The sequence below is a fragment of the Microcebus murinus genome, chromosome 24, assembly GCF_040939455.1.
Source record: "Microcebus murinus isolate Inina chromosome 24, M.murinus_Inina_mat1.0, whole genome shotgun sequence".
Lineage (NCBI taxonomy): Eukaryota > Metazoa > Chordata > Mammalia > Primates > Cheirogaleidae > Microcebus > Microcebus murinus.
In genome coordinates this window covers 17,405,268-17,419,314 of record NC_134127.1, presented here as the reverse complement: position 1 = coordinate 17,419,314, position 14,047 = coordinate 17,405,268, and the positions used below count along the sequence as shown (strand labels likewise).

The 14,047-nt window shown below is 38.9% G+C and overlaps 1 protein-coding gene across 3 annotated transcripts in view; it reads left to right on the top strand.

The window, feature by feature from the left end:
* The window catches only part of CSGALNACT1 (chondroitin sulfate N-acetylgalactosaminyltransferase 1), a 275,401-nt gene that overhangs the window by 146,818 nt on the left and 114,536 nt on the right, over window positions 1-14,047 (top strand). For 2 of the 3 annotated variants that reach the window (XM_012785057.2, XM_012785053.2), the window contains exon 4: window positions 865-963. The exons of the other annotated variant lie outside the window; for it this stretch is intronic. The gene's annotated coding sequence lies outside the window, so the exon portion shown is untranslated. The remainder of the gene's footprint in view (window positions 1-864; window positions 964-14,047) is intronic. 3 annotated transcript variants of the gene reach the window in all.

The window sequence follows — 14,047 nt, the reverse complement described above, 5'->3', positions numbered from 1 at the left end:
TTGTATATATTTCTAACAGATAATGAGCTTTTTTTTTTTTTTGCAAAGCCATTATACATTATTGTTCCTAACAAAATTAATATTAATTCTTTAATATCATATAATACCCAATCCATAGTCAAATTTCCCCAGTTGTTTCAAAGGTATCTTTTTATAGTTGTGCTTCAAATTTGTATATAAACAAGGTTCACATTTTGCATTTGAGTAATATGTTTTGTCTCTTTTTTTATGTAGTTCTGTTGTAAGATTTCCCTCTTTTTTATGACATTGATTTGATGGAGAAGCAGGTTCATTCATCCTATATAAAGTTTTATGCTCTTAACTGATTGCTTCCTAATGGTGTCGTTTGACTTGTTTCTCTATCCCTGTTGTTACCTGCAAGCTGGTAGGTAGATTGAGAAACTTGATTAGGTCCAGGCTCAGTTATTTTTAGGAAAGAATACTTTGTAGGTGGTGCTGTATATACTGGGCTATTTTAATAACCCAAATCCACTGAAATGTTTTGGGATGAACTAAGAGTTAAGGTTACTAACTTCCCAGGGAAAAGGGGTACATTCAACATGCAGCTAGTTGTCAGTTATTGGAGCAAAGAAAACCACTTCATTTATTACTTAATACGTTGAGCCTCTTCAGCCACTCTGATTATAGAGCAGAGGTGTAATGGAATTTTAAAATCGCATTTTGCACTAGGGATCCAAATTCAATAGATGTGTGAATGGGCAGACAAGGCAGTTTTACAAACCAGCTCTAAAATGATCCAACTAAAGAAAGGAGAGAAGTGTTTAAAGAGAAGATTTTGGGCACAGCTTGCCCGTCTTATCCGGAACCTTCTCGTCTTATCTGGAACTTTCCCGTCTTATCCAGAACCTTCTTGTCTCATCTGGAACCTTGCGGATGGCAGTGGGGCTCCTTGGAGTGCAGGACACCTCACGGGACAGACTCCTGACCCTCAGGCATTGAGAGGTGAGCAGACTGCGGCTTTGGTGCTGGTGCTACACAGTTTATATATTGGACTATTTTAATAACCAAAATCAAAATGTTTGGGAATGGACAGAGAATGAAGGTTATTAACTTCCTAGGAGGAAAGGAATTTGTTGAGCAAAGTGAGACTAAGTGATTGTCCCTGTACCAGGGATGAGCCACACATGAGAGAGCAGCAGTGTGGTTCTGTCTGATAAATCCGGCCACCCAGAGAGGACCCCCCCCCCCACCAGGAGCAAGATATTGAAAATGGATGCCTGAGTCCAGGCAGCTGCAGAAGTTGTTGCAAGAGCCCATCAGCACTAGGATGCGTTTGCCCAGGTCAGAGGACCTGTAGGAGAGATGGTTTCCAGAACTAAGACTCTCCCAAGGCCCGACTAGAACAGCTCATCCAAGAAAGAATGAGCGTTAAACATCTGCCAGGCCCAGAGAACGGGTCACCAGTTAATGAGGGAAGCAGTGCTCATAAGAATTGTCTTAGTCCCTTTTCTTCTCCCTTCATTGCACCCCAATGCCTGAGGGGGTTCGAGGATGGAAGGAGGGAAGCCTGACACCCCCCCTTCCTGAAACCAGCCTAGACTTGGAAGGAGAGATGGAAGTCGTAGATAAGATTTGGCGTATTGATTATTTAAAGGCATTGGGATGATTTATGACTTTAAGTGACTCTTAAAGAATGAACAGAAAGGTCCTGGCACCTGCCAAAGATTCCATCCAGAGCGAGAGAAAGCCACTCCCCACTGATGGATTAATATTTTGTGTTGATCAAATGGGGAAGGACTAATTTTCTGGGTACAGCAGGGTGAGGAGAAGATGAACCAAGCTGACTTCATCTTTTTCCTGTCTTAAAATCGAAGTAAAACCACAGCCATAGGAGCGTACAACCCTTCTAAATGATCTGCCGGTGGGAGGTGCAAAACTCACTTTCAGTTCATTCCGTCCTCTGCGCTCTGTGTTTTTATCATTTAGTGTCACTTCCCACTGGTTGTAAAGAGTATCATTTTTGATTCGGAATCCCTCATAACTCATCCCTCTTACTTTTAAAATATGATTTTCGGGAGCATGACAATTTTCTAGAGAAAGTACTCAACTACTTCTCATCGTGAGTTATTTATCTTCACTGAGCCACAGTGAAAAAATAGTCTCTTTTGTACTTTATGGACTTCCTTGGAAAACTTTAGTGTAAATTATCATGAGTGACCCTGAATAATGACACATCAAGTGGTAAACTTTTAATGGTCCTGTGAAATGCCATTGTTAGCATGTGTTATCCAAGTTTTTTTTTTCCTTTTGCATAGAAGTAGGGCTTGCAACATTATCTACCCAAAGGGTAAAAGAAGAGATTGTTTTATTTGTAGTTGGGTAAATAGAATTAATTTGAACTACTGGGATAACTTATATTTGCTGAATTAAAACTCGTTCTTTGTGAATAGTGTGTACACATAAAGTGGTTCTTTTGTGGGTCAAAGAAGCCTGTGTCTGTTTGTTGATATATGAGCCTTGGGCATTAGTAAGCCTCTTCCCAGGAGAGATTCTTAAATTTTGTTGCTTTTTGCTTTCTTGATTTCCTGTGTTTAACCTGTTCTGAAAATGACTGTGATTTTCCTCTTAGAATCGGTGGTAAGGCTAAGGTACTGTTCTTCACTGCCTGTGTCATCTTCATGAAGAATGACAAGAAATGGAGAAAGTTAATGGTGTGAATTTTAAAGTCTGCGTTTTTTTTCATCTGGGGAGATGAAATGTGATGGGTAGATGAACATGCAGGTCTTCTGGGGAAGTGGCTCTATGATGTTATGGGAGTAGGGGGGATGGGACTCTAAAATGTATAAGGCATATGAAAACATGATCATTATTTTCAGGGAAAGTATTTAAATATTTTTGTTGCATTGCTAATGTTTCTCTGGCTGACCGGCAGATTTTACTGTTTTCAAATGAGAAAAATACTTGACGGTGCATGATTTGTATCTAGCCATTTAAAATAAGAAATTATGATGTGACATGTGTGTGTTTCCATTCATATGGGAAGTTAGCTAAAGGACCCCCCTCCAAAAATAATGTGATGACTTGTTTTTTGGTGAATATGCGGCAGGCAGTTGTAATCCAAATAACTTGAAATGAATCCATTTTGTGTTTGTAGGCCCCCTCAGACACTTATAGTATCTTCTTTGAAGAAATTCAGGCATATTATACATTAGCTTTCCAGATAGCCATTGTCCGGTAGCCAGGAGGGCAAAGGTTTCCATTCCCATTTTGCTGATGGGCTATAGGCTTGGTTTAAAGCTCTCTAAAGTCAGTGGCTAAACTAGCTGAGGTCATTTTTCAGTGGGCTTTGGCTGTGAAAGCTGAAGATAATGCCTATCTTTGCGAGTTCCCAATAGAATTTTTCCATATATTGGTAATTTTCTTCTGGAGTTACTTTCAAAAAAGCTCCTTTATGCTTTAGTCATTAACTTAAAAATATGTGTAGCGCCTTTTTAGTGCAAATGCCATATTAGCCATATTGTCAGCAGAGAGAGTGACAGCTGGCAGGGACTCTTCCTGGTTCTGATTTTTGGTGGCTCTTAATTGCCTTTTATACTTTGACCATACAGACATCAGATGTGTCAGTAATAGTTACCAAGTGCCTCCCACTCTCAGCTTCTAAGACTCCTTAAATCATAGGTCTTTAGGTAGGGACTGACTCATATAAGATTCATGCCTATCAAATTTAGAGTTTTAAAAATCAGAACCATCTCTGTATGTGTCTTATTAAATTGGTGGAGTCCTCATAGCGTGAGCCACTGCCTCAAACACCTTGGGGGGGCCCTTCGGTCATGGAGTTGGATGGAGGTAGTAGTCATTTCTGTGCCTGTCTTGTTCTCTATTTGCGTCTGGAATTGGGTCAGGGCTCCTTTTAGATGTTAATGAGGAGAAAACTGTTGAGACAGTTTGAATGGCTTATATGTACCCATGTAAGGAGTAGAGTACTATCCTTGATTTGATTGGCTAAACCATCCTTTCAAGTGTTTAGACATTCAAATTATAGCCAAAAGCAAAAATATGTTAAAAGAAAATTGGCTTCCCATAATTAAAGTGATTAAAACAAATATTAAGCATTGGGAAACAGCCAACATTGCTTCCTTTTAACTTACCTTTTTAATGAGGTATAACTTATGCAAAGTACACAAATCTTAAGTGTACAATTTAATGAGATTTTACATATGAATTTACCCGTGTAATCACCACACGGATCAAGATGTAGAACACATCTAGCACCAAAAAAAAAGGCTCCCTAACTACCCATCCCTCAAATTAATATCTTCTTCCCAAAGATAACCACTATTCTGGCCTCTAATCTAATCTAACGTCTTGGATTAGTTTTGCCTGTTCTTGAACTGCATACAAATGACATCATAAGGTATGTGCTACTTTGTGTCTGGCTTCTTTCATTGCATTTTTGAGATTCATCTATGTTGCTGCAAATAACAGTAGTTTGTTCTTTTTTGTTGCTGTGAAGTATTGTATGGATATACTATAATGTAGTTATTTATTCTACTGTCGATTGTTATTTCCAGTTTTTGGCTATTATGAATAAAACTTCTGAATATGAATATTTTTATACATGTTTTCTGGTGGACATGTCTGTTCTTGACTTACTGTCTGATAGAGTAGGCCTATGTTTATATTTAGAACACACTGATAAACACTTTTCCAAATTGGTTGTATCAATTTAGACTCCACCAGCAACGTAGGTGAATTCCAGTTGCTCCATATCCCTGTCAACACTTGCTATTATCAACAACCCACTTTTAACACTAATAAAAACCCCAAAATGCCAGCTCTAATTTAAAAACACAGTTTTGATGAATATATCCCAAGAGCTCAGTAATTTGTTTTGAAATGATTTTTTAATTCACCAACTGATATTATTGAATACCTACTGGGCTCTAAGTGCTTTATTGTGCAAGGGGTCTTCTATAAAAGAATAAAACATAGCCCATGCTTTGATGGGTTTGCTGTACAGGGTGTCATAGAGAATAGTCCATCAGCAGTGCAAGTTAGGATATGATAAAGTGCCATGATCAATGGTCTCTCAAACACGTCTTGACAGCAGGACCAAGTCCTCATCGAAATTGTCAAGTGCATTATACTCGTTGCGATCATCTTTCCACTCTCCCTGTATCACTGTGATCACAAACTTTGTACTTTCCAGGATACCTCACTGTGCCAACCCATCTGGCTAATGGCAGCAGGATGTACTCCAGATCTGTCTCCTTAAAAGTTCTTTTGTTAGATTTATTGCTAGGAATTTTTTACATGGTTGCAAATGGGATCTTTTTTTGGGATTTAATTTTCTGTTCTAGACATAGAAATTTAGTTGGTTTTTCTACATTGCTAATTGATTTTCTACACTGCTTACCTCTCCTAACAGCTTGTCTCTAAATACCTTTGGATAATCATATCATTTGGGAATAATGACAGCTTTGTTTCTTCTTTTCCAATCCTTATGCCATGTATTTACCTATGTCTGACTACCAGGGCTAGGTTTTAACTTGATGTTTACTGTGGAATATCGCAAAGTAATGCTAATGTTGGGTATCCATGTCTTGCTTCTAATTTCATTTAGATGGAAAATTTTCGACATTTAACCATTAATTCTGATGCTTGCTGTAGTGGTTTTTTCTGGTAGGTAATCTAACAATGGGTAAAGAAATGATCTTATATTCCTACTTTTCTAAGGGTTTTAAATCATAGGCATTGAATTTTATCAAATATATTTTCTGTACTTATCAAGATGATTATACGACTTTTCTATTTTATAATTTAATGTGAACTTAATGTGAGAAATTAAATTCCTGATTTCAGCATGTTAAACCAACTTCGCATCTGAGGATGTCCTTGGTCAGGACAATATTTTATATATCACTGGATTCAGTTTTCTAAAATTTTTAGTGGAGTAGTTGTGTCTATGTTCTTGAGAGACATTGGTTTGAAATGTTCTTTTCTCATGCCATCTTTGTTGTTAAAATAGGGCATTGAAATGTTTAATTTCATTCCAAAGTGCCCCAAGGAATAAAACTTTTTTGACATTAAAGGTACAGTTGCATTGAAATAGAACTATTTACCCATGCATGTAGTTCAAAAAACATCAAATTTTTGGAAGCTGTATTCCTTTGGAAACGTTCAAGTCATGTTCAGAATGTTTTTTTCAGTTTGGCTAATAATGAGAAGATTTCTTTCTATAAATTGTTTTGTGGAAAAAAATTAAGGGTTCTTTTCAAAATATCTTAACAAGAATGTTGATGACATGTATGTACTGGCCTTATCCTTTATTGAAACCATTTTTTTTAGATAACTAGATTTAAATTATTTTTTAGGATTCTATTTCAATCTCTAAATTAAATGTCAGTGTGGAAAGAATTTTTCTTGTCTTGAAAACCCGTGACACTCATAGTTTGAGTGTTGAGTCAGTAATTGAGTATTTTCTAAAAATAGTTTTGACTTTTGGAAACAAAAGACAAATGTTTTAAGTTAAAGAAAGTACAAATCTAGATAAAAGCCACATGATGTAGACTATAGGCTATAGTGTTGATTGTGTTAATTAACTGTGTTAATATATTCAAGATTTGTTCAGAAATCACCTGGAAATCCTAATGGTATAGCTTTCTCAGCTGTAGGGACCCTTGGATCCTTAATTATTAATTTAAAAAACAAATTTCTGAAATAGGATCAGGAAGGGCAATAGCCAAGTAGCCTGAGAAAAGGGTTCCTACTTCAGAGGGGGGCTATGCAATTGAATATATAAATGTGAAACATGATCCTGACAATTGAAACAAATTGGCTATGTTAAAGAACCATAAATCCATATAAAAGGAAAGTTAATACAAAGTGTGCTAAAAGGTGGTTTTAATGTGTACCTGAGCTATGAATATCGTGCAACAAATGTGATATATGCTGATCAAATGGCAGCTTCCCAACATTTTATGTTGTTGATACACTGATTCAAGAAATAATAGAGTTTTAGAATGAGATGAGTCATTAGCAACCATGCAATCTAATTTCCTTGTCCAAGGGATAAGACCAGTGATTTTCCTAAGATCAGAAAGGCAGTTTTTGGCTGGGCATGGTGGCTCATGCCTGTCATGCTAGCACTCTGGGACAGGCTGAGGCAGGAGGATTGTTTGAACTCAGGAGTTGGAGACCAGCCTGAGCAAGAGTGAGACCCCATCTCTACTAAAAAAAAAAAAAAAAAAATAGAAAGAAATTAGCTGGACAACTAAAAATATATAGAGAAAAAAATTAGCCGGGCATGGTGGTGCATGCCTGTAGTCTGAGCTACTCAGGAGGCTGAGGAGGAAGGATTGCTTGGTCCCAGGAGTTTGAGGTTCCTGTGAGCTAGGCTGACGCCATGGCATTGTAGCCCGGGCAACAGAGCAAGACACTGTCTAAGAAAGAAAGAAAGAAAGAAAGAGAGAAAGAGAGAAAGAGAGAGAGAGAGAGAGAGAGAGAGAGAAAGGAAGAGAGAGAGAGAGAGAGAGAGAGAGAGAGAGAGAGAGAGAGAGAGAGAGAGAGAGAGAGAGAGAGAGAGAAAGAAAGAAAGAAAGAAAGAAAGAAAGAAAGAAAGAAAGAAAGAAAGAAAGAAAGAAAGAAAGAAAGAAAGAAAGAAAAGCAGTTATTGTTATAGTTGGGACTGTATTTATGTACTTATTCATTCCTTTATTCAACATAGTCCAGAGTAGGAGATTGACAACAAACAAGGAGCCACATAACAAAATGACAGGTGTTGAGAAGTGGCAGGAAGGGACATAAAGCAAGAGAAGGAAACAGAGGAGACAGGGAGGGCTGTTTTGGGTAGGATAGTTCAGAAAAGGTCAGGAAGGAGATAACCTTGGAGCAAAACCTGAATGAAATGAGGGAATAAGCCCTGTGGATATTTGGGGGAAGAATGTTCTAGGAGAAGAAGAGAAAGTGCAAATGCTTGTGTGTGTGCCAAGAATAGCAAGGAGGCCCAGGTGGCCTGTGCAGGGCATACTGTGGGGTGGGATTCGAGGTTATGGGCCAGGTCCCCTAGTGGCCTGAGGCCATGGTCAGGGGTTTGGGATGTATTTCAAGTGTGACAGAAAGATATTGGGGAGTTTGAAACAGGGATATAACACAGTCTGGCTTGAGTTTAGAAAGGATCTCTTTGAAGCAAGATAAAAAAATGGAAGAAGGACAACAATGAGAGACCAACGACAGGGAATTTCAGTGAATCTGGGATGGGTAGTGACAGCTCGATGGCTTCCTGATATGTCTAAAAAGGAGAGGCCACAGATTTGCAGAAGAATCAGATGTGAGATACTAGGGAGATTCCAGGCACCTCAACAATTGTGCCAACTCTGTTTCACGTGACTAAGCCATACTAGAATATTTGTCCAGGATTTAACTTTGCTTTTCTTCTCTGAAGAATGGTCAAGGGTTAAGACTTTGGTTGCTTGGCAGATAATTCTTCTCATCTGCAGTGGTGTGGTTTGTTTACAGCACACCTGCCCACAGGTGTCACTGACTTTATATCTGATTGACTTGAAATGTCTGCACCTGGTTCAGTTTTCATTTCCATCTGGAAACTTCACTGTGCTTTACTTGAATCTCTGCATTGCCCTGAAAATTGCTAAATCTTTTTGAGGTTAGATCTGCCTCAAGATAGATGGTGCATTAATAGGACTATGGGAACTCTGGGTGTTGGCACTAAAGAAATTATCTTGGAGAAAACATTTTTAAAAAAGGAGAATCTATTCTAGCTTGTGTCTGCTTGCAGCAGAGAGAAGCTTGCATACAGAGCAGTCCCAATAATGCTGAGTTCTGATCGTGCCAACTCATTAAATCGCCCAGAGAACACCACCATTGGTCAGCAGTCTCGGTTGCCTTGGTGCGGTGACACTGAATATTGACTCTGAATTGATGCCAATGCCAAGTCCATTGGATTTCATTAACACTGATTGTCGTTTGCTTTTTCCCCCTCTAGAATGAAAAGAACACATGCTGAAATAGGATTTTTCCATGGTAGAATAATCCTTGTTAGGTAGTTTGTTCATGCAGGATGTTGCATGTGTTTGTCATCGCAACTTTCGGTGCTGTTGTTATTCTTGTCTTGGAGGGAAACATACACACGTTCTAGGTGGCTGTTTGTAAAATGGGACTCCAGAGGCAAAAGGAAGATGAGCATTTAACTTCTCCAGTTTCTGTGACTCTCCTCCTATTGCTGAGTTTCCAAGGCGATGAATGTGCGGACTTGGCGTGTTTCTACAGAATTGCATTTTAAATAGTTTACACACCAGGTTGAATATTTCCTAAAACACACATACTGTATTTTTAGGCAGGGGCTATATGGGTGACAATAGATTTTGTTTTGTATGCATTTATGTGTAGAGATAGATCTTAATTTGCTAGGCACCTAACGGCCCATTACATGCTAAGGTAAGTCTAAAAGTGTATCGTTCGGAGCACAAAAAGGCATTGTAACCATAGAGATGCATCTGAATGCTCACAGATGTTTCCAGTTGAACCAGTGTTAAGGTATTTTTTTTTATATTTTTATTAGGTATGCTGGGAATTATGCTTTGGTATGTTGGATAGATTTTAAATGCTTAAATCTGAGAGTGCTATGGGCAGCATATGAAATCTTGCAAAGTTAGGGAGTGATAGCCCTTCAAAGTGAACCTCATTATTGCAGCTGACAGTTTGTCACGTTGCTTCTTCAAACTCTACCCACTTGGCTTCCATCACAACCAACATTCCTGGTTCTCTTTTGCAGGCTTCTCCCTCCATTTGACATTGATGGTCTGCAGGGTTTTATCTTTGGCCCATTCTTTTAATCTCAGCACATATTCTTTCTGGACAGTTTCACTTACCTCTTTGTTTTCATTGATGTGTAGACAGATGACTCTAAAACTGTCATCTGTAGCCCCAACGTCTCCCTTAAGCTTTGGATCTGGGTATCCAAGTCATTCCAGAAAGTTCTTTCCTCCTAGGTGTGCCACAGGCACCTGAAGCTCTGTAGGTTCTAAACCAAACTGTCCATTTCGCCCCCACCCTGGTCTTCCTCTCAGTGCTGAGTTGGCTCTACCATCCATCTGTCCCATCATTCACAACCTTCCCTGCAACAGCAAATCAATAACCCACACCTATCTATTTTTCCTTCTAAATATGTTGTATAATAAAGCTTCTTTTGAATATTTTACCAAAGTAGCTCATGCCCATGGTTAAAAAGTCAAATAGTGCAGAATGGCTTATAATATAAAAACAATGGTTTCCTTGTCTCGCCTCTTCTTACTCCCATTCTTTTCTGCAGAAAGGGAACCCCTTTGAACTCCCATAACTGCTTTTTGTGATTTTTATCATCAAATCTTGGAGCCCTGTGCTTACACGGTTAGTTCCTGATTTATCACTTCGGGACAGTGTCTACTGGTTTCCTGCCACACTCTGCCATCTCTCCTCCCTTCTTTATTCAACGTAGTTGCATCACCATTTTGAGTTCCTCTATTTAAGTAGCTTAAGAGGTACAGTTCTATTTTATATCTTGCTTCATTATCCATAGGTTGCATCCCTGACTTAGAGGGTGAGGATTTTTGCACTCCACCCTTTCCTGTAGGTCTTCTCTCCACCTCTCCCTGTCTGCCTCTTACATGTGCACTAATTTTCCAGTTACCAAAATTGATAGATGTGAATTTGATATGTTCACCAATTTCTTTTCCCTGAGAGCTTTGAACACATTGCTTCATCGTCTCTTGGTATCCAGTGTTGCTGCTAAGTCTGACATCAATCCACCCTCCTTCCTTCGGGGGTGATCTGTGCTTCGTCTTTGCAAACCTTTAGGATGTTCTCCTTGACTTTGGGGTTCTGAAGTCTCCCTATGTTGTGTCCAGGTGTGTGTTTCCTTTTCTCATTTATTCTCTATTATTCCTTTCCTAACCTCCCCCCACTTTCTCTCTTCACTTTTTCTGGAGCTCCAATAAAATGTTGGGCCATGGGCAGGCTGGAGATTATCTTTTAGATGAAAATATCTTATTTTTCTACATTCTGAAAGATTTCTGCTGCTTTAACTTCCAAGATTTTATTGATTTTTAAAAAATTTTTAGTGTGTGTATGTGTGTGTCATGAGCTCTTTCTTGTTCTGTTATTGTTTTTCTCATAACTTCCTGTACTTATTTCATAGATGCAGTGTTTCCCAGCTCTCTGATAATAATAATTACATTTTAAAAACTTCTAATTTTCCTTGAACTTTCTATTATCTTTGGGGTCCTATTTGTTTATTTTGATTTTTCTCTTTCATGTGAAATCACTCACTGGTTCTTGCCTTAATCATCCTTGGGTGTCTGCTCATTTATTAGAAAAAAGCAGTAGAAAAGCCAACAGTGGGTTGTATATAAATGGTTTGGATCTTTTATTTATTTATTTATTTATTTATTTATTTTTTGAGACAGAGTTTCACTCTGTTGCCCAGGTTGGAGTGCAGTGGTGCAATCATAGCTCACTGCAGCCTCGAACTCATGGGCTCAAGTGATCCTCCTGCCTCAGCCTCCTGAGTAGCTGGGACTATAGGCGTGAGCCACCATGCCCAGTGGGGGTTTTTGACTGCTGGGCTTTGCTTCTGAGTCAGAGAGCTAGGTGGAGAGAGGGGTGTGAGGTGGGAAGCCCGTGTACTTTGGGGAGCTTAAATGCTAGAATGTAGGAAGCTTTCCTCTAAGATGCCAACTCCCACTAACAGGGCACTTGGTGAAATTTTGATTCATTAATATGGAAAGGAGGTACATCTTTGCCATTGTGGCCTGCCTTTTACTTCCTTTAGGGTATCATTTAATTAACAGACTTTATTCTTTTAATGTGAGTCAAACGATCACTCTCTATCACTCTCTTGGGTTATGTTTTTTTCTGTCTTGTTTAAGGAACCTTTTCCTAAGCCAAGGTCAAGAAAACATTATCTTATACTTGTTTCTGAAAGCTCTGTTTTGTCTCTCGCATTGAGGTCTTCCATTTACCTGCAATTGATTCTTGTGTGTAATGGGAGGTCAAGTTCAAATTTCTGTCCTAAAATCAAATGGACACAAACCTATATTTCTTTTTTTTTTTTAATGTTCACATTTTTTTTTATTTTAGCGTATTATGGGGGTACAAATGTTAGGGTTACGTATATTGCCCATGCCCCCCTCCCACCTTGAGTCAGAGCTTCAAGCGTGTCCATCCCCCAAACTTTGCACATCTTACTCATTGTGACAAATCTATATTTCTTCAACAACAACAATAACCATGTAAAAATCAAGGAGGCAGTGGAGGTAGATGTCATCTGGTTGAGCCTTCTCCATGTCCCTAGGGGAATGTAATCCATCTGTCCTAAGTACATCCATCCCTGCTTCTGTCTCTCCCAGTGGTCCTCTTCTCAGCACCCTCCTGCTCTGAGTCAATGCATTCTCCAAGGAGTAGCTGTTTGCAGTTCACTTGGGAAGGTAAACAGGAAGGGAAAGGTACCTGCTGATCTTACAAGCCTTCTTGTTCAGCTATGGTTTGACTTTCTTTTCATGAGCCTTTTTACACGAGGAAACTACCACTTTTTTAAAGAGCAACTTACTGCAAAGAAAAATCTAAACATCAGCAATGCTAATGTCCATCTCCCTATAAAGTGCTGCTCATATTGTGAATGTAGTCAAGTTTATCACAGGTAGAAAGTCAACCTTAAATTTTCCTGAAAAGTAGCTGAAACTTGCAAGGATGTATCTTGAAATTGAACTGAACTTGCTTTAGAAGTAATTGTTCTTCTTCATAGCAGAATGTTTCTATTAGCAAAAAGCAGAAACAGAATAGAAGTGATTATTTTCTGCATGAAGGTCTGTTGGAAGGATAAAAAGCCAAACAGCTGGAAGGAATTTGAGATGTCAACTAGTGCAGGATTTTTACTTCTAAGAAGTAGATCATTCACACTTTTAATATCATTCCAGAAAAGAAAATTTCACACCCTCTTCTGGTAATATTTAATGTATTTCACTGTCAGTGACTTTTCCTTATGCTATGTCTTAAGTCCATTTTCTTATTCTGTTTGAAATGGAAATAGAGAAATTGGGCCAGCCATCTTGTGTCTATAATAATCCTTCATCAATTTGATGGCCATTATTAAATCCCCTATTAGTCTTCTTTTCATGGTATAATCTGTTTGTTTAGCTCTTTCTCTAAAGCCAGTTTCCAAATCCTCTAATTACAGTTTTTTAATCCTATCTGAATTCTCCCCAGGCCATTTATAAATTATGATTCGTAGACTCAGAAATTGAGCATAATACTTTTGCCAGGCTGTGTCTCAATGCTAGCTAACCTGTAGGGTTCATAGTCTAGTTTAGAGAGTTCTCCAGCCAGGACATCTAACCTGAATCTTTTTCATGATAAAAAGACCTTTGGACTTATGACTATGTATGGCATATCTCAACTTCCTCCCAAGACTACTCAAAATAATAGGTAGGAAGTAAAACAGATATACATCCACACAGGCAAAGAAAATAGGATAGCTGGTTTGGTGGATGAGGAAAGTCAACAAATTTTTGGAAGATGGGAAGCAAATGGATGCATGGGAACTGAATTAGCAGGGGGAAGAAAACCAAAAGCCAAGTGCCTAGAGGGAGGGAAGACACCCGAAGCAGACTGATTTGTGCTCAAGACCACAGAGGCCTCAGACCTGGAACCTCAAGCTCTGCCGGAAGACAGGTGTGAAGAGTGAGGCAGAAAACATGATTGGCGGAAATCTAGGTGAGGAATAGTTAGAGCTCATCCCATCCCAAGTGGCTAGACAGGGACTTAGGCGGGTAGGCAGGTGTATTTTCCAGAGGAGCCTTGACTTGGAAACAACAGATACAGGTGAGAAAATGGGCAAACCATCATAGAAAAAAATAAATGGGGGTTTTATGTGAAAATCTACATGCGGAATGGCGCCATCTCTCTTCTGAGCACGTAGAACTCTGACAACCAGGCTTCCATTCCTCCATCCTAGGATTAGAGGCTTCTTTTCTTGGAAACTGCTAGGTTGAAGACATTCAAAGGCCACCCCATAAAGTGGCAGGGTCCCCACCCA